Source organism: Wolffia australiana, chromosome 7, assembly GCF_029677425.1.
Source record: "Wolffia australiana isolate 7733 chromosome 7, ASM2967742v1".
NCBI lineage: Eukaryota > Viridiplantae > Streptophyta > Magnoliopsida > Alismatales > Araceae > Wolffia > Wolffia australiana.
This window is the reverse complement of record NC_135841.1, coordinates 15,079,537-15,105,700: the sequence shown is the minus strand read 5'-3', so window position 1 is coordinate 15,105,700 and position 26,164 is coordinate 15,079,537. Positions and strand designations below refer to the sequence as shown.

Genomic DNA, 26,164 nt, shown 5'->3' with positions numbered 1-26,164 from the left:
GCTCTAGTGCCGAAGTAAATTCTATCCTCTTTGGTGTCGATATTCTTCCTCCAGTGTTCCTCGATTGTTTTTCTACCGCCATCAGATTAGCTGATTTGGCTTTTGAATCTTCTCGCGATTAGTTGATTAGGCTTTTGAATCTTCTTGTGATCAACTGTTTGATTTATTGAAATTGTTGCTTGTTTTAACCACGGTGGTTGAAAGACAATGCTCCTGCCCTCGATTGGGGAAAAGGCCTGCACCATCAGAATTTACACAGGATTTAAATCTTCGAATTCTATCGTGTGAATTGTGGTCTGATTTATCCTACCCTAGTCAAGCCAGCCTGCCCTACCCAGTCAGTCCCATCATCCCGCATCTCCTATCATCCTGCATCACCTAGTCATCCTGCATTAATGCCATTTCAGCACGCAAAAATGTGGCAGCATTCAATCCGAGGGTGGAGAAAACAAGGAAAAAGCATCAGCCAATAAGAAAATGCCAATCTAATATTACGTGGAGGAGATAGAAAAGAAATCTAATGGCTAGGATTAATCGCAAGGAAAATGGCGATATCTTGAGATCTAGCCGTTCGATTGTGCTCAACTGTTGAGGGTAGGTTCATCTTTTTACCCTCTCCGATCCATACAGTTGGATTTTTAAATAGAGGTCGGGAAGATGGGGAAAACGACTGAGGAAGCTCTCCCGCAAGAAATTGGCCGGGAGACAAAGGTGCTGCTTCTGAAGTGGACAGATCTTGGTTCATTCTTCAAAGTTGTAATTTTCTTCTTCATCGTTTGAACTTCTTCTTGAATGATTCTAAAACGCCAAGGCATGGGCGAAATGTACATGCCCTTGGAGAAGGTTTTCATAGTGATTAACATTGCAATTTGAATTCGATTCAAGATCTGACTCTTAATCCTTAGTTTTACATTGATTTTTATCCAATTTGTCATCTTAGATCTCCAGATTATGGCTGAATTTCACCTCTAATTTATTTTTCCCCAAATTCTTCTACTTTGTCTCTCTATGTTAGATCCCCTACTTTCTCTCTCTGCATCTAAAATTTGATTGTCGGAAAATTCAATTCAGCATCTAAACTACCTAAATCCAAAATTTCATCCAAAAATTTATCCATCTTCAAGTCCAATTTTAAAATCCCCTTTCTTGCTTATTAATTCCCAATTTGAATACATAAAAAATGTCTTCATAAATCATCCTGATTTGAATATTGGAAATCCGAATTGATCTGATATAAGAGTCAAAATTATCCTATCTAGAGTTTCCTGACCAAAATACTAAGATCACTATTAAGCTTTTTGCTTAATTTTGATTAACTATAAAACAAAATTAAACACAATTAAGGCCCGTTAAATACAAAATTAATTCATTCTTGAATTAATTCATGTGAAATATGTTAAAATTCTTGCAGAGTGTCTCCGTGTGGTTCGACTGCTTGCTTGCTCATTACATAGTATTTAGTGATTAAGGGAATTATAAATTTTATTGCATAAGTCTAAAAGCCCAAACGACGACATAATTAACACACAAAATTTAGGCTTACCAGGCTCAGGTCTTCATCATCCCCATACTCTGCATGTATCATCCCATTCTCGATGGTGTTGTCCTTGTTCTTGGTGGTTGTCATCCCCATAATTCGTGTTCATCATTCCTATCTTGGGTGGTCGTCATCCCCATCTTCGGTTATCCTTGCCCCCATCCTCCTCTTTTTGGTAATCCACATCCTCATCCTACACAGCTCTCATCTTCATCCTAATTAGTCGTCTTCCCTGTCTTCGGTGGTCCTCGTCCCCATCATCGGCAGGTATCATCCCTTGCTCTTGGATATTGTCATCCCACCTTTGGCAGTAGTCCTCCCCGTCCTCGGTGGTTGTGTCCATCTTCAATGATCATCATCCCCACCCTTTGAAGTCGTTGTACCCATCCTCGCAGTCGTCATCCCCCTCTTCGGTGGTAGTCATCCCCATCCTTGATGGTCATTGCTCCATCCTCGGTGTTCATCGTCCTCATCTCTGGTGGTCGTCATCCCCATCCTCGGTGGTCATTGCCCCTTTATATACTGGTCATCGGCCCGTCCATGATAGTTGTCATGACCATTTTCTGTGGTTGTCATCCTTGTCCTTGGTGGTCGTCATCCTTGTCCTTAGTAGCTGCCATCCCCATCCTCGGGGTTCTCAAGCCCATCTTCAGCGATCATCATGCCCAACCTCAGAGGTTGTGGTTTCCTGTCATAGATAGTCGACGAAACAGAAATTGGCGGTTGTTTTAACCCCAATTTGTGTGTCAACAATATACTCAGACTCAAGCAAATTATGCAAAAATTTAGCACAGTGGCAAATCGAGGTCGAACCCTCAAGGATTTAATTTCAGTTGAAAAGATTCACACATTCGATAGTAAATTCATGGTGAAATTGAAAGACGAGTAAGATGAGAATAAGGTTTCATGCGGAAGGCACGAAGAACACGTCGAGAACTCGCCAATTTAATACGAACTCGAAGAAATCAGATAGAATCAGTTGAATAACAAGGATTGAAAATTCCGATTCGACACCGGATTGGCGATTGAGAAAATTCCAACTTACGAGAATTTAAGGAAGCTAAATTTACTTGAAAGAAAGCATGAAAGTTAAATTTCAAAAATAGGAAAGTAAAATCTTTACACAACAGTGCCGGTCATGCCCCAAGGTAGGATCTCTCGCTTGGGCAACACTGGGGTGGACAGCTGAATCTCCAGCAGCAGAATTCGGTCTCTGGCAGGTTCCTCTCTCCGCGTCAAGCTCCAAGGGGGGATCTCGCTCCTTGGAGTGCGGCAGCTCTCTCCAACGTCGGTTCTTCTTCCAGCGCTGACAAGCTCTCATGGGCGGTGGAGTTCTCCCTCGTGGTGCTGAGATCCAGTTCTCCGTAGTCTCCTTCCTCCTCTTTGGAAGATCCACATTCTTGCAAACCCCCCTTTTGTGAGTTTGTCGAACGTATTTCTTTTGGGTCGCCCAAACTCCCGCCGTTGATTTCTACATGGGCGAGAGTGACGGCTGTTTTCACCATCGATCTCTACCTTCTTTCTTCCTTTTTTTTCTCTCGCTTCTTCGCGCAACCAATCAGATCGTGCCACATCTGCGAGCCCTTAAGTGATAAGGCCTACCGGGGGTGCACCGTATCACTTATTCTCGTACCGTCCGATGAAGCAATCGGACGCGCCACATCGTGTCACGTCGCCTGCAAAAAAGAGAGAAAGTTTAGTCCGGTATCAAAATTAAAAATGAATGTAACATACGTATAAACTGGCGCGACTTTATCAATGGAAAATCTTAAGGGCACCTAAATATATAAATTAATGAAATATTTCCCTATGTGGGCGCCACGCTGGCACCCTATGTACGCGCCACGTCACGCCCATTTAGTTGCCACGTCAGCTAGGCCTCTAGTGAGTTAACCCTCTTTTTATTCTTCACTTCATCGCAGCCCATTAGCACTGATCGACACAGCCCAAAATGCTCTTCCAACAAAAACTATAAAAAAGCTCATAAGTGATTTATGATTTTTTCTCATTTTCGAACAGATATCTTTTTATAGAAAAATCCAAATTAAGTTAGATTTTTTCTAGATTTTTATGGCTTCAAACTGATCGTGCACATTAAAATAACATTATTTAGCCATTCAAAATTAGTTCTAAATTATGCTCTTTGGTCAGAATTTCAGTCTGCAAATTGCCCTTTAAAGACGTGAACTATATTCATCCTCGCTCCTGCACATCATCACTCAAAAGAATTGATTAGTTGACCATGGTTTGATCTTGTGAAAGGTCAAACCTCCTAAATTACTCATATTATCACCTAAATAGAAAATATTAAGCACATGAGTGATAAAATGAGGTAAATGCTTAAAATGCTCACAATGCATGATAACGTGCATAAAGTCGTGTGAATTCTGCATTAATTTCAGTCATGAATGATGATAATGCATGTCATGATCGCATGTTATCAATGATCATTGTCCCGCCCTCCAAGGTTGTCATTTCCATCCTCGTCATTTGTCGTCCTTGTCATCAGCCATTGTCCCCTTCCTCAATAGTTGTCACTTTCCTCAGCAACTATTATCCACATCCTCTACAGTCATCATTCACCATCATCCCTATTCTCGGTGGTCGTGGTCTCTGTCCTCAATGATCATGGTTCATGTCATTAACAATCATCGCACCCAACTACAAATACTTACATATTGTTAAAAAATATATATTTCTTCACATTTATGTCATCCATGAACATCATCAGTCAATTGTTCCGTCATTTCTGTCATCAGTCATTTGTCATATGTGACATATGACTGAATACAATTCGTTCAGTCATTCATCCATCCCTTTGAACTATGGCAAACAATCAATTTCAGACAGACAGATGAAGTTTTGTCATATGTCTATCAAGCCTACTTGTAATCAACCAGTGCCTTATAGTACAACTACCTAGACAAACCCTCGCTTGAAAACCCAAATTATGGATGGGTAGTGTACCTATTTTTTTGAAAAAATTCAAATTATTATGTTTAAGTGGTAAATCTTAAATATCTCTCATTTATGTGAGTATCAGACTGGTAGGGTGAGCTAAACTGACATGTTGGGTTACTAGGTGAGTCATGTCATGCCTGCTGATGCTTGGGGTTGTAAAGTCCTGATCGAGTCTTGGATGATTAAAAAATAGGGTATTAATTTTAAAGTCACTTTTAATTTATTGTGCCTTGATCACGTAATTGTTTTGCCACCGTAACACTCACTCAGGCATGTCTAGCTGTTAGTGAGGTCATCTCCCCACGGTCTGGCCTTTAAAGATCGATATAATGCTTGAGTTAGGATTAGGAAGAATAAGTTGATCATCTGAGTAATTAGCAGAATTAGTTATATAGTAGAAAAAATAGTGAAAGATGAGAAAATATGTAATAAGTTGAAAGAGGTAATTAGAGTTAGGAAAAATTAGGATTATAATAAATAATCCTACTTATAGTTTAATTATGATTTAGGAAGAACTAGAGAAAAGTAGCGAAAAGGTAAGATATTTTATGGTTTATTATGATTATTATTTATAGATATTAGAGGCAATGAATACATAGGGTGAGAAAAATTACTATAATGAAATCGATTATTAAGATAGGTTGTGGAAGAACTATTTTTAGATTTTTATTAAAATGTAATAATAATTAACTAGACAGATTTTAAAAGATAATATTCTCAGTAGAAGATGGTTCTAGTATGTCTATTTATTTTAATTGATAGTTAGCTTATATGAAAGATAGGAGAGTTAAATATGATAATTAGATGAGGATTAAGATGTAAGGATGTAGCAATGTGTATTTTATTTTTTGTGAGATATCGAATATAGTATGCAAAGATTAATTAATGGAGTGATGGTAATAATATATATATATATATATATATATATATATATATATATATATATATATATATATATTATTACATGAATCAGTTAAAGGTCTACATAGATAAGGAGAAAATGGATTTTAATTCGTACAAAAAATTTAGAGATTACGTAAAGAGGAAAATAGAAGGTAGTAGAAAATAATAAGAGGGATTAAGAGCTTGATTATATATATAATATTACTAAACAGCTGGATTATGTTAGTATAGCATAAAGACGAAAGAAAACAAGAGAAAATCATAAAGAAATTGATAGAGTTGCAAATTGTTTGGAAAAATGTGATAAAGAGGGTGTTCTAAGTAATTCAACTTGGTTCCTACTGCTAATTTCAACGGTTTGAGTTATAATGAAAATATACTTAAGGAATTTTTATTATGTTCAAATCCTGATCACAATATTGATCCATTGAAGCATCATTTTGATTATCCATAAATGCTAGCTGAATATCAAAATTATCACCACCATTACATGATTTATTTGAATCCTCATTTTCAGCGAATTCTTCTTTTATTGATCATCTCAACATAAAATCTGAAAATCACAAGTATTAACACAAGCATTTTCTTCATTTTAAAAATAATCTTTTTCTTCATGTGAGGTCATATCATTTCTCAAGGATTGATCCATTTTCAAAGAAATTGGATCATCAACTTGAACTTCAGAAATACCATCACAGGGCCATTCTTCAAACTCCAACTTGATGTTCATCAAAATATTCCTCTGATTCTTCAATATTTTTTGAAGCTGGTTTAGCAAAAAATACATACATTTTTATATTGTTAATTTTCCTCATAAAATAAAACTTTTTTAACATCAGTGCATCCTTATACAACATTGGCAATAAAGAATTATCGTTTTCCAAAAAAACCATAATTTTTTAAAAATATTCTTCCTTTTTAAAAATATCAATTATTCCAGGAAATATGTTTCTAATCATATTTTGAAGAATTCACATTCCGAAAATGCATTGGTATTTATAATACTCCAGGTACTAGGTAAAATAAATATTAAATTTTGATTATTTTCAAAATAATCATCAAGGTGTCCAATCCTATTTTTTATCAATGCATGAGTATTCAATGCATGAGTATTTAAAAATATGGAGCTTGAACATTTAAATTCAAGAAAATTGAAAATGGTGCGTATAGGAAGTGTTATGATTTTTAGAAATATGTTTAGGAAAGTCCATAAAATTTCTGTGTGATGACTGAAGACCATAATGATATTGCTCCTGTGAATCATGGCATGCCTCATTAGGATCAAAGCTTTCATCATATTCTGGATCACAATATCCACAATTAATTTTAGAATAATATGAATTCATTATGATCAATATGAGCAAAAAAAAATTTTACTTGCCTCTGAAGACGTCTCTTGATTTGGTTGACTAGATTTATTTGCAGAAGACAACACTATATGATAATGAAAATAACTAAATAAAATAAATTATAATCCATAATGGCTGTTCCCTGGTAATGGCACCAATTGATGAGCTTAAATATATGGTGTTAATTTGACGTTGATGTGTGTGTTAACCAATAATAATTCACAAACCTTTATGCATAAAATAATTTGTCTGGTTAGTGATGATCAAGGGTTATATTCACAGGGAACGAATTTTAGGGTTTAAATGATGATTCAAGAGGGATGGGAGGACATACATACAAACTAGGGGAATGTGATGTGTTGAATTCATGGCGGTGAGAGGGTGATCGTTATTATATTATAAGGACTAGGGGGGCCTGCTCGCAATGCTCGCTTGACTGTCTCACTTTCTTGTCAGCCAATCAGCCTCACTCACTCATCTGGGTACCGCGGCATGGGGTGAATAGACTGCAGCTGGCTTGCGTGCCCCACGGCATCCCCCCACCTGTAGTGAGGCTCAGCCCTTCCACACACACAGATAGAGAGAGAGAGAAAATAAAGAAAAGTCAACGACGCGAGCCCGAGATGTTGATTTACTTGTATAGAGTCTCCTCGTCGACAATAATGTTCCAGCTCTCCCCCGTCGTGCTCTTCCCGTATTGACAAACATTCTGCAAATGGAGAAGCGCCGTGAATAACTAAAAACGTAATCAAGGATAGCGAGACAAGGAGCTACTCGTTTCCGAGGTGCTCTTCTCCCCAAGCTCTCAACCATCCTAGAGATATTTTAAAACAAATAATTACACAATATTCATGAACCAATGGGAAGCGTATAGTCATCGGTGGGGGATATATGCCACGTGTCTCCTTTCTAGGTGCCGACTCTAGAGAAGAATCTCACTTCCTACTTGTCCCCCCACGTAGTGCCAGTTTATGTTTCCGCTCCTCTGTAATCAGGGAGCTCGATCTTTGTTTCTGTCTGCTAGTGGGGCCCGCTCGCGATGCTCGCTTGGGGTATACAGAGAAGATGGTGCATGAGAAACAATTTCTTCAGCACCGGAGATTGAATTTAGTGATTAGAGGCATTCAGGCTATTCATGTGTAAGATGAACAACAAAAATTGAGGGAAGAGCAGCCAAGAATTTTGAAAGAAAAAGTGAATTTTAGGAGTATTATGTAGAGAGTGAAAAACAGAAATTTTGTTAGTGCTATTTAGGAACTTCAGCAGAATGATGGAAAACATTGATGGAATAATAGATGAATAACAAGGCCTAATTGATCTTTAAACTGAAATATCTTTGATTTATTTTCTTTTTTATGAAATATCTTCAATTTCTAAGGGGCGTTGTTTCTTAGGTATTCCCTAGATACTCATGGAAGGTCTACTTAACTTCTTTGAGATTCCAAAACTCACTCTCTTGCCAGCCAATCAGCCAATCCGCCATTACAAACCTACAGGAGGTGCCAGGATATCTTCAACTAGCCAATTCCACCTTCAAATCGGTTATCTCATGACCTAGGGTTTTCCTCTGTAATCAGATGTAATCAGCTTAAATTAGATTTTAGAGATCATTTTATGAAGAGGGGTGAGCTTACCCTTACGACGTCATCATTCTTCCTCTCCCATAACCTACGATTTTCAACCAGTTCATCGTACTCCTGCAAAACCCTAGATTGGAGTCCCTCACATAGTAGACTCCATTTCTTCCCCTGTTCATCTCTACCAAGGAATCTGATAGATTCGAGGAAGGATCTTGGGAATAAAGATTTTCTTGAATCACGTTTATCTAACAGATATAGGTCAAACTTGATATGACATTTAATACAAACCATTTTGAGGTAATTCTTTATCCATTGAATTTTTCTCCAAATGTTGAAAATTTTGAATTAAATAGTTGTAATTCAAAAGTTCACTATTTGGCTAGATGGATAATACAAATGTGAACTTGTCAACCAAGTTCAAAAGTTGAGACTTAGATCATCTTAGAACTAATGCTGATCGCCCCATGACGGTCAATCCTTTCCTCTAAATGGGAATAATCTAGTAAATAATCTACTGAATCCTTTAAATCTAGCGAATAATCTACGGGAATCCCTTTCCCCATGTACACCTTTTTTTTCATTCATCTATTAAGAGTGAAAAAAAGAGGGACAAAATAATGGGGACTGCATTTTCATCGTTTCTTCAAGAAAATGAGTAACTGACTTCTTTGGTTGCGGCCATGAGGGCCATGAAAGTCTGCTCTTCGAATACAATATCATTGGAGAGGCGGAGCCTTGCCATTCCTTCATGAATCTCCTCGGATTTCAAGTAACCGGCACCCACAGTAGCCAGCCAGCAGCACATGAGAATGTACAGAGGATCTGGAGACTGAAAAGAGAAAACATATATTATGAACTCAATTTAAGAGGAAATTTTATTTAAAACATACACTTGTCACAGATTTGCAATAAGAAACCATGAAAATAATTCTATAAAATGATCTGCTGAATAGTATCTAGCTGTTAATTTTGTTGCAGTTTAGTAACACCAGAGATATATAGGGATTTTCTCGCATAACTTGTTCTGATTTTCCGTTCATCCAAATTTCATCCGCAGTTTATATAAGGTCACCCTCAAGCCGGGGAGAAATAAACAATACTTTATCAATCACCTCATCAAAACCTCATGAATTTACACAAAATCACCACTCAACTCGAGCAGGACATTTGATCTGACAAAAATTCACAACACGGGGAATCGAATGAAGAGATTGTTAATAGATAAAATCACCATTCATGATTTCCTTCAAATAAATTTGATAAGTGGTGCTTCGTCTTAAATCTCGCAAAGGATTCCAAATAACTATGACGTTCTTCTCCTAAGAAACCAAAAAAAACACAATTTTTCTGTCGAGTCCTTTATAAAGATGAAAAAAATCAAATAAATAACCAAGGAAAAAAAATGAAAGACAATCACCCGGCCTCGTCGCTCATGGAACTTGAAGAACGCACGAGATTCGTTGACGCTGCACTTCTTACCCATCCGTCGGCTAAACTCCGTGAAATCTGTGATATCATCCCCGACCCCACCCTCATCGCTGATCGAACTGGTGTTCCTCTCAAGATACGTCGCCACTCTCATCCCGATCCTCCTCAATTATGTCTTCTGCCAACTCTAGTGACGATTCCCATCTTCGTCTTCCCCAATCCCTGACAAAGAAGAATTCCAGAGGGTGTGGAGGTCTCCATGGCTGCTATCCTTTTCCTGATTGTGCAAGAAATTAAGAAAAAAATAGTTAGAGGATCTAGGGTTCGAGGACGACATCGTGAAGGTGTTCGACCACTTCAAAGCCCAACACCAGACGGTGCTCGGGGGCTCGGTACACAGATAAGATTATTAAGATTAATAATAGGTTTCTCTGTCTACAGTCAGTTGATCCTTCATCCACAAATCAATTATCACATATGATTAAAGATTTATATCATTGATGATGGTCATTGATGATTGCGCCGCCGACGGCAATGCGGGAGACCCAGGAGAGGCCCAAGTTGAGATGGACATGTCCGATCTGCAGCGTCGGGCAGCCATTCCTTCTACAGTCATCTTGTGTGAAGGAGACCGTTCTCTTGACCCTCTCGAAGGTGGCCAGCTCGATCGCTTGGGTGGGAACGATCCGGATCATGTTGATTGCATTGCCGGTCCAGAGCCCTCTCCAGCGGTTCTTCTCCATGATCTCCTCAAAGTTTTCGGCGATTCGATTCAATCCAAGCCCAACCACCATCCTCGTCCTGCAGCCATGATTCCCTCGATACTTTACCCTAATCTTTTGGATCAAGAAGAAATTTCACGGATAAACTGAATTCATCCAGTTGATGGATTTCTTCCGGGATCAATGAGGCTGTTCACCTGATTGTCTCGAGCAGAGCGAGCACGGCCTTGGACCCCAACTCCCCAACTTCTTGTTTCCGAATCAAGCCCTGAGCCGAGAAACAATCGAATCATCAAGTTTTTTTTCCTTGTTTAAAAAATGCTCGTTCAAAAGGAAACTCCGAGATGAGGAAACAAACCCTGAAGGAGGAGGCATTGAGGTCAGGGATGCGGCGACAGAGTTCAGCGGCGGCGTCACCCTTCTCCACCGTCTCGAGCTCTGCCGCCACCATGATCACTACGCGAGCCAAGGAATTCCTCTTCTACCAGCTCATCCTCTTCCTGGAGTCGATCGCGCCCCTTTCCCGTAGATATTTCCCCGACGACCCTTTTTCTCTCCCCTTTTTCTCTCTCACTCTCTTGTCAGCCAATCAGCGTCCGGAAGGGTACACTAATTCCTATTATAGTAGTAGAGATGATATGAATAAGTAGGAGGACATTGATATAACAAATAAATGAGAGTGTAAGATAGATGAAGACGTGAAGTGATGATGGATGTAGAAGATGAGTAAGAAGATAGGATAGTAAAATGGGTGTATGGATGTGAGTGGATGTGAATGGATGATGGTGAAATACAATGGTGGAAGAAGAAATGATAATGACCTAACTAATCAATTTACTCTCAGCAATGAAGTGGCTAGTCCTGAGTATATCACTATATGGCAAAGGAATGATGAGACCGACATTGAACCATGTAACTTAAGCTGAAAATGAAGGGGAAAGAGTGAACGATGAAAACTGTAAGCAATAGCCTGGTTGATGGCGAAATGCGCGGAACCTCTGTAGAAGAATATCGATGAGGATGATGTCGCTAAGAAGCTCAGGGCATCAAAAGTGTCAATTGCAGCCAGGCAGACGGTCCGAGTTAAGTGTCAACATCGCTGGCTGCAAGCAACGACCTGATCCAGATTCTGTGATGGCTCTTTCTTCACCAATGTGGAATGTTCAGCAGGTTTTGAATACTGGATTCCAATGAAGGAGTCCAAAGGGCTTCGAAAGGATGAAGGGAACCCTTTAGGACAATACTATAAAGGCGGTCAAACGAATCCGCACAGGCATTCAATAGGATCCAATGGTTATAGGACCTTAACTCAGACGTAGAACTTCCGGCCAAAGGTGGACAAGACTGGTGCCGGGGGAAGAAACAAATCGTGGGTGAAGCAATGAAAGGGTGGATCAAAGGTGGCTGCGTAGGAGTTCAACAACCTCCTCTTCTCCCTTCCCTATGGCTTCTCTTGGGCGAATAAATCTCTGGGGGGACGGCGGTTCAAGATTAATGGCCTAGAAGAGATTTTGTCAACCAAACCATGATGGAGCACTCATGTGACCGTGCGGAAATTGTCATTTACAAGCAGTTGCATGTCGTTCCTCGTTCGAGTGACTCGTTGACAGACGATGGAGCTTAATCTACGATGTTTATCCGTCATCATGAGAAAACTCCAACGTCAGACGTCTTAACTTCTTCCGGTCGATATGATATCGAATATGACAAGAACGACGGCAATAAAAGAGTTCTACGGCGAGATCGCGCCCATAGTAACGCACCAGTAGGAGCGGTTTCAACCTCCTCTCTTCACCATCGATCTATTGCGCAGAATGATCTCTCTCCATGCATGATAATGGAGGGATCTACAATGTAGAAAGAAACAACAACCAATTCTTCTAATCTCAAATGCAGTCTCATGTCCCATCAGGGCATACCTTTCTTTATATATAAGGATGGTTGTCCTAATGGGCCATTAGGCAAACGGTCCATTGTGAGGCATTCCCCTAATGGTCCAAATTAAAACAAGTACAAAAATAAACAAGAACTGGACCCAAAAAGGTGGCCCTAAAGTGCTCATAAACAAAAGAAAATACAAAAATAAACATATTACCAGATCGATCGTCAAGCCGTATACTTGAAGGTCGGGTCCTTTGCACGGCTGCTAGGGCTTCACATCGCAGCTGCTGGAGAGCTTGAGCAGGAGCTTCCTGATGGTACTCCATCATTTTCATGATGCACATCAGACTCTCCACTTCTCTGTTTATCTTCCTCGAGCCCTTCAGACACCAAGAACATTGTTGGTGGACCTTCAAAGCTTCACTTTCTTTCAATACGCCTCTCTAGGATGAAGTGGGGCTAAAGATAGATTTTACAAAATCCTGATGATCTATTATAGATCCAACTGCATGGATGGAAAGCGGTGACAAAAAGGACTCTCTGCTATAAATCTCACCCAGAAACTCCTAGATAATCACTTATTGTGATTTGAATTTGGATCATTCTCAGTCCTCCAATTTTCTCTCTCCTCAGATTTCAGAAAAGTAAAAGAGCCATTTAATAATTCCTGAAAAATAGGTATTACTTCATCAAAATGTTATAAATGTGTATTTTCAATTTTTAAAATTATATATCTTCAAATATATTGCCAAACAATTCAGAAAAAATCATATTCCAACTCAATTTTTTTTGTTTTTTAGAATATTGATACAATGCAAATAAGAGCTGATAAACTGTTAATTTCATCATATTTTTGGGCTTTTAATACTTAAAAATATTAAATTTTAATGCATGTTATCATGATTTTAGTTTAAAAGAAGAATTTCCTTAAATTTCAAGTTAAATATTATATTGGATAAATAACTATACATTTTAAACGTTTTTTAAATGAATGTTTAAAAGAAATTAAATTTTTAATTGGCCATTTATATAAATAAAAAGAAATTTAAGAATAAAAATGGATTTTAAAAATTAATAAAACTTTATTTCGCATTAATAAACAATTTTTACAATTTATTCCATTCATTTTTGAATTAAAAAGTTTTTTTATTTAAATTGACCCTTATTGGGCCCGTTTTGGCGCTCACGGGGGTCTTACATGGCGCAGGGCGTACAAGACCACCGCGGACCAATCAACGCGCGGATTAGTGTCTTAAGTGCATGACACGGACATACGCAGCGCCATGCGTGTCGCGCACCACACGCGACCGCACGCTGACCAATCGCATGCCGCTTAACTCGCTGCGTGCAACGCAGCGAGTTAAGCGCATGCGCAGCGCTGGGCGGGTTTTCTACCATGCAAAGCACGCGCACCTAGTGTGGTGCGCACGGAGAAAAACCCGTACACGGCACCAGAACAGCGAATGGCGTTGCGTTGTACGCTATGCGTACAACGCAAAAAACAGAGAAATAATAACGGAATCGGAAGAAGCTGTTCTTCAGATTATGCGATGATAAAAAGCAAGAACGAAGATTATTCTGCCCATTCTTGATTTTAAGCTCGAGGAAAGACAACCTAGCCTCCTCGAAGACTCAAGAATCAGCCAGGAGCGATTTGGAGCTTAATTTTGACAGGAATTTCAGTGATCCTCCGCCGCATTTCTTCCCCAAATTCAAGCTAAAATCTGTGGAAAATTGTGCGTTCGTTCCGCGGAATCAGTCCGGATTAATTCTCAGCATATCCCTGGTATTTCTAGGTTATTTTTGCTTTGATTTTACCCTTTATTTTACACTTAATTTCTTCAATTTTATAGTTCCGTTCATGTTCTCCGTTTTCTCTTAGATTCTGATTTTAATCCTCTTAGTTTTGAAATTAATCTTGATTTCAATTTTTAAGTTTCATTTGAGTTTTGATTGACCATTTTCAAATGATGTTTGACCATTAATTCACGCTTTTTAGTCTCTGATTTCTAAAATTAGCAAATCGTATTCACGATTTGCTAATTGAGGATATATTTTCCATTTTGAATTAATCAGGATATAATAAAAAATATTCTTAACATCCTAAATCCGTAAGAAATGAATCAAATAAAAATGCAAAACACTAGAAAATATTACCTTAGGGTTTCTAATCCATAAGAAATTTGGATCAACCCTTAAAAAAATATTGGTAATATCAATTGGGATCAATTTTCTTTTCTAAATAATTTATAATTGACAAAAAAAATGAAAAAATTATTCAAGCTGAATTAAGTATTTGGGTTAAATAAACAAGTAAAGCATGCTTAATGAGAACTGTTGATCTAGATTTTTGTCACACTCACATCCTAAAAATCTAAGATCCATTGGATACTTAAACAATCTATAGGGGATTAGTTAGTGATTCTTATCAAGAATTGCTAACTAATCATAAAATCTGTTAAAATTTTAAAAAAAACATAGTTGTTAAAACCTAGAGTGCTAATCCCTAATTCAAGGAAAACTGAATTTCTAGATTGCCTCCCTAGGGTTGGACCCCTTACTCAAGCATTAAGGGATATAAATTTTAGTGATTAAGTTCAAAAAACCCCCTAAATAATGACATATAAATACGTACATTTCGAGCTTATCATTTGGCGTCGTTGCCGGAGAGGCAACAAGGATGACTTTCACTTTTTTTCGATTTAGGGATTCATTTGAACGCTTATTTGAATGATGACTACTATGCAAGGTTTTCCTATTTGACTTTGATTTTTTTTCTTTACAAAAAAAGTTTGCTTGGAATAATGTTTAACTGTTATGGAATTAGTGAATCCCATAACAGGAATATGGAAAATATGGGAAATTATTCTCCATATAATCAGGGAAATTATTCTTCCCATTCTTGTGATCACATCGGTACATCAACACCGATTTTCCCTGATTATTACAATAACTATAACTCACATGCTCCACTTAATCCTCAGTTTTCAAATTCGTATTACAATCCTTCATATAATCATATCAACGTTTCCCTGAGTGAATTTCAAGGGAGTAGACAGGGAATTGGCAATAGTCAATACTATTCCGGAAATTCTATTTCATATGATCAGTTTTCTAGTGATTCTTCTAATTTTCATCCTATTCCTCCTAATTTTCAAGATAATAATCTTATTTTGGGGAATATGAATGGATTTCAAGATAATGAATGTGAGAATTCTAGAATTTCTGATGTACATCCCTCCTATGATTTTCAATCTTCAGATTATTATTCTCCTTCTACTTCCGATCTTGGCAATAAAACCTTGTTTGAATTGATGATTGAGAAAACTATGAAAAATATGCAAGGAAATGAAGATGCGAATTCTAGAATTTCTGACGTACACCTCTCCTATGATTTTCAATCTTCAAATTATCATTATCCTTGTACCTCCAATCCTGGTGATAAAACTTTGCTTGAATTAATGGTTGAAAAAAATATGCAAAATACTTCAAACATCACTCATTTTTCTGAAAATTGTGATGCATATGCATTTGGTAATTTTGAATCTTCAAATTTGTATGCACCTTATTCTCATGATAAAATTAATCAAAGTTTGTTGAATTTCTATGATGAAAAAAAATTGTGGGAGGAGTTGATAAGATTGCAGGGAAAGGAAAAGGCTTTGGAAGAAGAGAAGAAGCTCCTATGGGATGAGCATATTGACAGGCTGAAATAAATGCAAATAAGTAAGAGCTATGAGTCTTCAGAAGATTCAGCCCAACTCCAATCTGCACGACCATCTAATGAAAGGGAAGATCAATCTTCACTCAAATCTTCTACGAGTTTTCAAATTTCTAATTCATCATCTTCATACCATGAAAATGATTATATTCATGAACTTGAACCTAGAGAGGTACCATTTAATTTTTTTAATGAAGTTCATGAACATAAAATCAGATATAAGGATATCATGCATGATAGTGATGCAAACGAGGTAGAGGAAGACTCATTTTCTGATTTTGTCAGTGATTTCTAAGATTTGAATAATGGAGATGAGAATAAGATGAAGAATGACTTAGTGATTGGAAACATTTTAGATTTCGAGGGTTATTGTCCACCGATCCCTTTTCCACGAGCACTTTATTCTAGAGCTCCAAGGAGACAAGTTGATTTTATTATAGAGGATAAAGATGATATAATGGAGTTGGAAGAAATTCTTGCTGATATACATATGATATTTGAAGATTTTGGAAGAATCTTTATGGAGGAAGATGAACAATTACATGAAAAAGATCTAGTTGAGGATAAAAAGGATTTAAGGGAGAATACAAATACAAGTATATGTGATTATGATGAAGAGCACGAAATAGACTTCATTCATGATATTAAAGTAGTTGAAAAACATTTGTTTGATGATTTACCTTTAATATCAATGAATAAAAATACTGATGTTACACACTTGCTTCTTCATTTCATATCTTTGAAAAGAAAAATGATTAGAGAAGTAAATATTATGCCAAATCTAACGAAATTTTTCTTCACTGATTGGCATAATCATCTTTTCAATAATGAGAAAGTGAGTTTTCAACTTCAACAGGTTCAAGTAGCATGCTTAATAAATCTGTAATTTCATTTTTTCTTTTAAAAAAGATTTTATTTTCAGATTGGCATGACCATTTTATGGAAAATAAAAGTCTTTCCCATATGGTTATTGACTATAACATCCCATCTAAACAACTTGATATATCATGTCAGGAAAACATCTTTGAATATCTTTTTAGGGGATCATATGGGTATTTCATGGATTATTTCATTTGGGTTAAATCAACATTTTATTGCATTGGTATCCATATGCTGAAAATTCCACTCTCTATCAAAACTATATGGAGTCACCGAGGCATGAACACTACCATGGGATACAAGTACATACATATGGGAATAAAATTACTTGCGCTAGTATAGTAGTATCAAAACTTTCAGCAAGAGATCTAATTTTTAGTAGCATGGTTCTTAGTTTGCTTTTCATAAAATTCTTTCTTTAAAAAAAATATATATTGCCAAGTTAGGCATAACTTTGGCTTTTGTTTTCTTTATTGCAGTTAAATAAGGAAGAAGGCCAATCGTTCAACAGCACAAAGAAAGAAAATCACCATACCCAAGCAAGGTGGAAGAACATTCCGACATTTAAGGTTTGCTTTCATTTATTCCTATGTTTGAATTTTTATGTTGTTTCCATTAAGCATGTATCTTCATTCTTTAGTGACATTCATGAACAAACATAAGTGGGGGGGTAGAAGCCATAGGAGTATATTTTCTTTGTCACTTAAGATTTTTGGATAAATAAGCAGAACTCTACCTTGCTATACCATAGGAATAATTGAGGTCGATAAACTGAGTTGATCCTCCAAGTTTTGCTAAATTATAGATTGGGTAACCTTTTTGTGCCATCGAATACCATTATAAGGAGTGGCTCTGTGGGTGAGTCCCCTCTGGGGTTGAAACTCAACATAGATTGAGAATTTCATTGCCCACTTCTTCTTGTGTTAGTCTGAATTTCTCTCCTCAATCGAATCGTTCTTCCAACATGGGAGTAGCCCATAACCAATGGTGAAGGTTAAGGGTATTATCACTCCAACTCTATTTGTGTCCATGTGCAAGAACCAAACAATTGTTGAAATAAGCTGTATTACGACATACCCAATAAGTGGCGTCAGCTGCAAATAAGTGCTCTGCACAAAAGTTGCTAGCAGTAGTGAAGAATCAAGTGCTCTGCACATAATAACTGGATTAAACCACATATGGTGATAAACCTGATCTATTTTTACATAATCCTTGCACACGGGCACTAGATAGGAGTTCAGTTTAAACCCTGATACAGACACCAAAGGACCAGGGCAAAAAATCATGTACAAAGAAGAATTTTTTATTTTTTTTTACTCTTTAGGCAGTGAGATTCAATGAATATTGTTGAGAAAAATGAGGACCCTATATGAGCTACTTAATCTTTTACTTATAAGGTATTTTCTTTATAAGAACAATGCGCATGACACTTGAAGGGGAAACTTGAACTACCCGATATTATGATGCATCTAGGGAAATTTGGACCTCTCTCACCATTGATATCTCAGTTATTGCTAAGGGACTAGCAATAGGTAAAGTGGGGGGTTATGATAACATGAAAATAAGAGCTGATAAACTGTTAATTTCATCATATATTTGGGCTTTTAATACTTAAAAACATTAATGTTTAATGCATGTTATCATGATTTTAGGTTAAAAGGAGAATTTCCCTAAATTTCAAGATAAATCATACATTTGATGAATATTTAGGTCAACATATACATTTTAAACATTTTAAAATGATTTTTTTTGAAACGAAATTAAATGTTTAATTGACCACAAATAAAAAGAAATTAAACAATAAAAATGGATTTTAGAAATCAATAAAACTTTTTCGCATTAATAAACAATTTTAATGACTTATTTCATTTGTTTCTTGATTAAAAAGTTTCTTTTTTATTTAAACTGGCCCTTATTGGGCCAGTTTTGGCGCTAACTATTTGATAAGCGGCGGGCATACAAAAGTGGCGCTCAGCACCCAGCGCTGCGGTGGCCTATCAACAAGCACGTTCACTTCTTCAGTGCGTGACATGCACGGACGCGATTTCGTGCGTGTCGCGCACGGAGTGGAGGCACGCAAGGGCGCAACCATCGAGTCAGGTCGCGTTGTACGTCCAGCGTACAACGCGAAAAATAAGAAAAAAATAATTTATTTTTTTCCTACCGTAGATTGGCAAATCGTGAACACGATTTACCAATTCAGGTAGTTGGGATCAAATACGAGTGGAGTGATACTAATTTTTATTCCAACCTATTAACTAAGATGACTAAAGCTCAAACGATTCAAAAATAACAGATATTCTAAAATTAATCAGAAATAGATCTAAATTTGAGGCGAAACATTCAACGGAAACGAATTATCAAATCGTGAAAACTAGACACCAAATCAAATGTAAATTGAATTTGAGTTGAGCGTAGGAGTGCCCAGAAGGATTTAGGAGCTAACTTTAGAAGAATTCACGCACAAACTGCCGCACTTCCATGATTTTAGGCTTGAATTTTTGGGAAAATTAGCGGCGCCAGATCGTCAAATTTCTCTCCAACTGAAGCTTCAAATCCACTCCGAGCTGTTCCTGAGTCTTCAAGAAGGCCAGGCCTACTCTCCTTGAGCTTCCAAATCAAGAACGGGAGCTTCAACAAGTTCTTCCGATTCCGCAGTTTGAATACTTAAACAGTTTAGTAGGGAATTAGTTAGTAATTCTTCTCAAGAATTGCTAACTGATCATAAAATCTGTTAAAATCTAAAGAAACTAGATATGTTAAAACCTAGAGTGCTAATCCCTAATTTGAGGAAAACTGAATTTCTCGATCGCCTCCCTAGGGTTCGACCCCTTACTTAAGCATTAAGGGATATAAATTTTAGTGATTAAGTTCAAAAAACCCCCTAAATAACAACATATAAATACGTACATTTAGAGCTTATCAAATATGACGTCATAAAAACCATTATGATACTGAAAATTTCATAAAATTCATAATATCATTCTAAAAATAAATTTAATGATTTTGGGCTTGATAACACACATTAAAAATAAATTTAATGTTAATGAAAATGTAAATATGGTCATATTAACCTACTAAATATGTATTATCACAGTCCTGCCCGGCACTGCTTAGGCAGTGGTCTCTGCTCACCATCCTCAGTTTGTGTGGGTTGGTCTTTTTTGGTCGCTGCTTGCTTGAGCTCACAGGCTATTGGGTAGCCTGATCCATGCCTAAACGTGTTTTTATGTATAATTGTGTTTAAACTTAAACACTAAATAATGACCTCTAAGTCATATAAATTCATTAATAAAAAGATAAATTGAACACAATGGACAAATTAGAGCATGAAATGTGCTTTCATATTAATTTAAAAAATATTATAAACATATTGATCCCAAAATTGCCTTAAAATATGTATCAATGCGTGCATCGAATTGGATTGGTCAATCCCGGTACTTGGTAAAGGTTAAAAGCTTACAGTTATTTGGAGTTTTCAGACAAATGTTTTTGCTCCCTATCTATAAAAAAATTCATATGGAAGTAATGTGTAACCAATAATGTATGACAAGAAAATATAAATCTCATTCAGGAAATCAAAAAGTTCTCGTTACAAGAGATCTCACTACAAATAATAGGCCGTAGATTCTAGCTTGCCTCGGCTTTATTTGCACTTCTCATCATACCCAACATGGCATCTCATAGGCATTGAATCACCACACTAAACTAAAATAACCGTAGAAACACATCATGACTTAACGTGCAAAAAAGGGAATCACATTCAAGAAAAAGGTAAATTATAATAATAACAATATTGGTTTGTTTCATCCTCCACAATGGTTTACTCCACTTTGGTAAACCAGCAAGGGGGACGGATGTTCATAAATCAAAATGATCTGGGATTGTAAAATGGTGTTCCTGGATTAGGGACCGAAGCACAATAGGGAAGGTCAATAAACCAAAAATTCTGTTAAAATTTTTGACTTTAATTAAGGCTCTGATTTATAAAAAATATTATTATATTTTCTCTACTCATTTAGAGGTTATTAAGGTTACAATCCCAAGGAGCATGGAATGAGAAAAAAAATTTGTTGAATTAATGCTTGACGTATTTTTATAGTCTTGGGATTTAGCTACTTTCTATACTTTAGTTTAATATTTTGAATAAAAAAGGAAACATATGTTTATTTTTTAATTTATTATACTTAATTCCCTAGATGAAAAGTTTTCTAATGGATATTCCTCTTGGAAAAGTTATACTGTGTTACGTTTGTGTGAACCATAGTATAACATGCCATATAGGGCACAAATCTCATAGTCCTTACCCCAAGGGTTGAGTGGTGCTTTTTCTCTAGGAATCTTAAATCAAACTAAAACCATAGCTCCCATACTCATGTAGAAGATGAATGCATCAAATAAACTGATGGAGTAGGGTGGGAACAAGTTAGGAGTACAAATCCAAAAGAAGGATAAATACTTTTAAAAGAACTGTTCTGACTCTCCTAAACCTTGGACTTAATTACTATAGCACGCAGGGCTACAATATTTTGTCTCCAGCCTTTTCCATAACTTTCATTATTCAAAATCAGAAAAACACTTTGTAAAACCAAATTTAGGTGTTAGTTCCGCAATTATTGCCTTTATTTGACGTAATTTTTTTTATTGAGTTTCACAATTCCACAACCACATTTATTGAGTTTAGTTCTTTCGAACACTTAAGAGGGTGAAAAATGAAACAAATAGAATAAGAATAAGATTAGAGGAATCAAAGCCAACTGTCAGCATTGTCCTATTTTGACTTTTAAAGTAGAACTAGTAATCCACTTCAATTAAACCATTGTCTTGTTAATTATTTCAGGTATGGGTTTAAACAGATAAGAATTTATAAATAAATGGAGAAAATTTCACTATTAAAGGTCTTATAAATTAAAAAATATGGAATTTTAAATTTATATAATTTATTTCATTATTTTTAAATATTTTTAGGGCCTATAAAAAAATATCAATATGTGTGGGCCAACGGCAATAGCTGACATGGCCGCACATATATAGAGGTGCTTCAACAAGCCTATGTGTGTAGCCACATGGACCCAATGCATTGCCCACATGATGGAGTGGAGAATGTGGTAATGCATTGCCTACATGATGGAGTGGAGAATGTGGTAATGCATTGCCTACATGATGGAGCGGAGAATGTGGTAATCCATTGCCTCATGGGCCCAATGCATTGCCTACATGATGGAGCAGGCCATAGGGAGGGACTACATATTTTAAATATTTCAAACCAAAAATGTAGAAATTAGTTTAATCATTATAGTTTGACCGCTCAAAAATTAAAACGTGTAGTCCTGGTTTGGTCAGGTTCGACGAAACTTTGGTCCAAAATTTCCAACCCTAAGGATGTTATGTTGAGCCATTTTGACCAAATGACGATGGTTATAACAAGCACTGTATGATGCTAGTTCCAGATGGCATCACGTGGAATGATCTATGGTGGTACTGAGACATCAGACATCATCTCAATTTGAGAAAAAAAAACTAACCGAGTACCTAAAGCTTAGTTTGGTCTGTGTTCAGAAAAGGAATGATTTGATTAAACCAATGACTTGGTCATGATAAATAGTTAAATGCAAAAAAAGGTAGAAATCACAATTCTAGTCAATGTAGTCTATCTTAAAGTGGATAATGTTAAAAGGAAAATATGCAATCTTGGAGATCATGATCAACATTAGATTCAAATTATTAGTTTAAAATATAAATGCATTTTAGGGTCCAAAATCTGCCTACCAGTAACAATTATTCATTAAATTAATAATTTACGGGAAGCTTGTGGGCTAGAAAGCATGCAACCCACGTACTGCTTCAATGCAAAATTTACCCACTTGGGGAAACAAAAGACTTGCTGAAAGGAGGGTTCTCCCCTTTGAATCTCCTTTCCCTGATAGATATGTACAATTAGTAAATTCTTATGATTCTTTAGTAATGATGGAAGGATAAATTATAGGATATGAACAATGACGTTCTTTGCAGAGGAATATGGAAAAACACTCTAGCATAAGATTTTCCTTTAGAAATAGATTTTCCTTTAAGTCTATGCACAAATTTTAATGTTAAAAGATTTTAAATCATGACCCAAAGGGAAAAAAGAAACCTGACAGAGAAATCTGACAATATTTCAATACTGGTTATACACAAAACAAGGAATACTATTCATTAAAATAAATATAAGGCAAAAAATCTAACATTTCCAAAAAATAGAAAAATTATATAATTTTGTTTACATGTGAAGACCGTTTTTTATATTCCAATCAAAGTTTTGTGTCAGATTATAATTCTTCAGAGTTTTCATTGCTAAAAATACATAAATTTATTTCTCTATCCGTATATAAAAAAGGAAATGAACTAAATTTGGCTGCAACAGTGGTAAATGCTGAACAGTAAGTTTTATTTTTTTAAGAGTATAAAGATAAATATTCAGGGGATAATTGTAAATTTTTGGAAACATATTCAGTGAATAATATGTTGAATTGTGATTACATAGTAATTCTTGATTTAAAAAAGGATGTGATGAAACCAACACATAATTCTTGCATGAAATGAATGAAAATATTAATCTATGGGAATAAAAGATAACAACATCACATGGATAAACATCATGTGAGGGAGATCATATGGAGTTCAGGAATGATGGGCAATAGGAACTGAATCAAATGCGACGAAGATATTGGTCAACACGAGCATGCCAACTCAATTAGCTGAACTTATTGCCATTAAATATTAAATATCATCAACAACAAAACTAATATAGATACTACAGGAAGAAGAGGACTAATAAGCCTATTTTATGGGGTACAAATATGGTGTCAATACAGATAAAATCAGAAATAATATTATTGAACTAACATTTATAAATAATTAACATGTGCATTGCGATTCAGGGATTTAACCATGTAAAGGAGGATGTACTAATCTTAATATTAATTTATGTGAGAGAGATAGATAAAGAAATCTTCAAGAATAATACGTGAATATAGTTTCTGATTCATCGAGGCATTCATTCCTGCTAGTTAGCCAATGGTAATGCAAACTGAGAAATATGATTTTATTGAGTTCTGGTGATCCTGTTGGATCATAGGGTATCTAGATAAAGGGGAGAAATAAAAACATGTCCTCAAAATTTTAGCCCGAAACATATTTTGAATCCTTTGCAGTTGGATTTGGAAGTTGGAGCATCCACTGCCATTGATTTATCTATCTCTTTTCTCCTGCCGCCACCATATCAGTATCAGTTTTATGTTCTCATAGATATTAAAAGTGGATAGTGATTGGCATCTAGTTTTGCATCTCACTCAAACATTACAATCATGATATGACATGTAGCAATAAGAAGGCAATTTAATAAAGCGTATTATTATCAGAAATTTAATGTGCCTCATGGCACTGTGATTTGTGAGGTGTCACATCAATACATTTCATCCTTTTGGAGAGTAACACTCTGACATTTGTATTCTTTTCCCATAGCATTTATTACAATTTTACTTTTTACTCTTTTTTATTTTATTCTGCCATCAAGTGTCCCTACTCAATAAAAAGCAAAATGTTTCGTCAATGTTGGATACATTAAGGCTTGATCAATGCCAATGTCAATGCCATAATGATAATTTTTAATAGCAATTCACAAATCTTGTCATTAGTTGTAATCCATAAGAATCAGATTACAAAATCTAAGCAATTAGAGTGAAATCTCAATAGAGCACGTAAAATTATTGAAGTCCTTATTTCTTGCAAATGTGATGTCAAAATGTGTTCTGAATAAATAATAGAAACTAAAAAATTGTAAAAAAATAATTAATTTAATCATTTTAATCCATGATAAAATAGTGCATGATCATTTTAATGAAAAAGATACAAAAAATATTAAAATATAAATATTGAATTATATTATCCTAAGGTTTACCAATTTATTTATAATAAAATCTATAAATATGGATATTATCAACCCTAAACTGAATATAAATATTTTTATATATTTTTATTTAATGAAGTATATCATTTTTGTAACTGAATAATGTATAAAATTATAATATTTATCTATAGATTTGATCGCATAAAAATTAAACGGATACCTAACTTTGAGGTCAGAATATATTTTATAATAACTTTTATGTCATTTTTTGTGCTCAGCCACTTGGCAATGTTTAGTTGAACTAATTATTAAAAAATACCAATGGCATCGCAAATTATGATGACATAACGCACAATAAATGCTCTTTTAATTTAAATACTAAACTTAGAAAGATAAAAAAAATCAAAGATTGAATTCAGGAAAATGGGGATCAATGCCGATGGGGGACCATCTCACCAGCAACACCACTGGACGTCAACAACATCACCAAGCAGCCTGAGCAGACGCCTACATCCCTAACTTCAAATACTCAGTCGAGAGTGATGGGTTAGTTTCATGCATTAATTTTTTATTTCTGAAACGATCAGATGGACCATTGTGTTTGGGCCTCATCTGTTGATGTTTTCCCGCTTTATGTGTTTTGATGTATGTTGAGGGGAAATCTCGTAACGAGACGGTGTCCCCTAACTCGGCCCACTTGGGCATCCTCCTTACCCTATATAAAGGGAGGCATGCCCAAGGAGCCATTTGGAGTTTAATTGAAAATTGAAAAGTTTTCTTCGGTTGGGCTCCCACCTCCTCCCTTTGGGATTATCTTACCGCTTTTCTAGATACAAGTCGTGGGGTATTCTCGTCAGCACATTGCCAGATTCAACACCGTCGTCCTCGACCACCCCCTTCTAGTCAATTATTCACGTCTTCTTGCAGAAATTTCAAGAAAGCTGCTTCACCTCGACCGTCAGCCTGCAAGGACCGCGTCCCCGGGTGCCTATTCTTGCACGCATGTTCTGTGCTGCCGACCAGCAGCCCTTGGATCATTTCGCTCGCCAAGCACCCCTTTCTTGGGCAGACGAACCCTCCTAGATCCATTTCTTGGAACAGTTCTTGAAGAGTTCTTGGAGAAACTCTTGGAGCCTTCTTCTTTTGGTTCGTCCCCATGCGCCTGCCACATCCAATCAATCATCTGTCCCGCGCGCCAGTCGCGCTCCACATCTGTCCACCCGTGCATCAGCCACGCCGAGCGTCCACCTATGCCTTGCGCCTGCGCCCCGCGGACCCCTAGGCACCAGCGCGCACCAATGCACCCTGTGGTCCC

At 36.4% G+C, this 26,164-nt stretch overlaps 1 long non-coding RNA gene across 1 annotated transcript; it reads right to left on the bottom strand.

Annotated features, from left to right (window-relative positions):
• Positions 1 to 1,456: 1,456 nt before the first annotated feature.
• On the bottom strand, positions 1,457 to 3,058 carry LOC144705683 (uncharacterized). Its single transcript, XR_013582079.1, has 2 exons — positions 2,661 to 3,058; positions 1,457 to 2,225 (listed from the first exon to the last, which is right to left on the bottom strand). It is a non-coding gene; the product is annotated as an uncharacterized LOC144705683 (long non-coding RNA).
• Between the last annotated feature and the right edge of the window lie 23,106 nt (positions 3,059 to 26,164).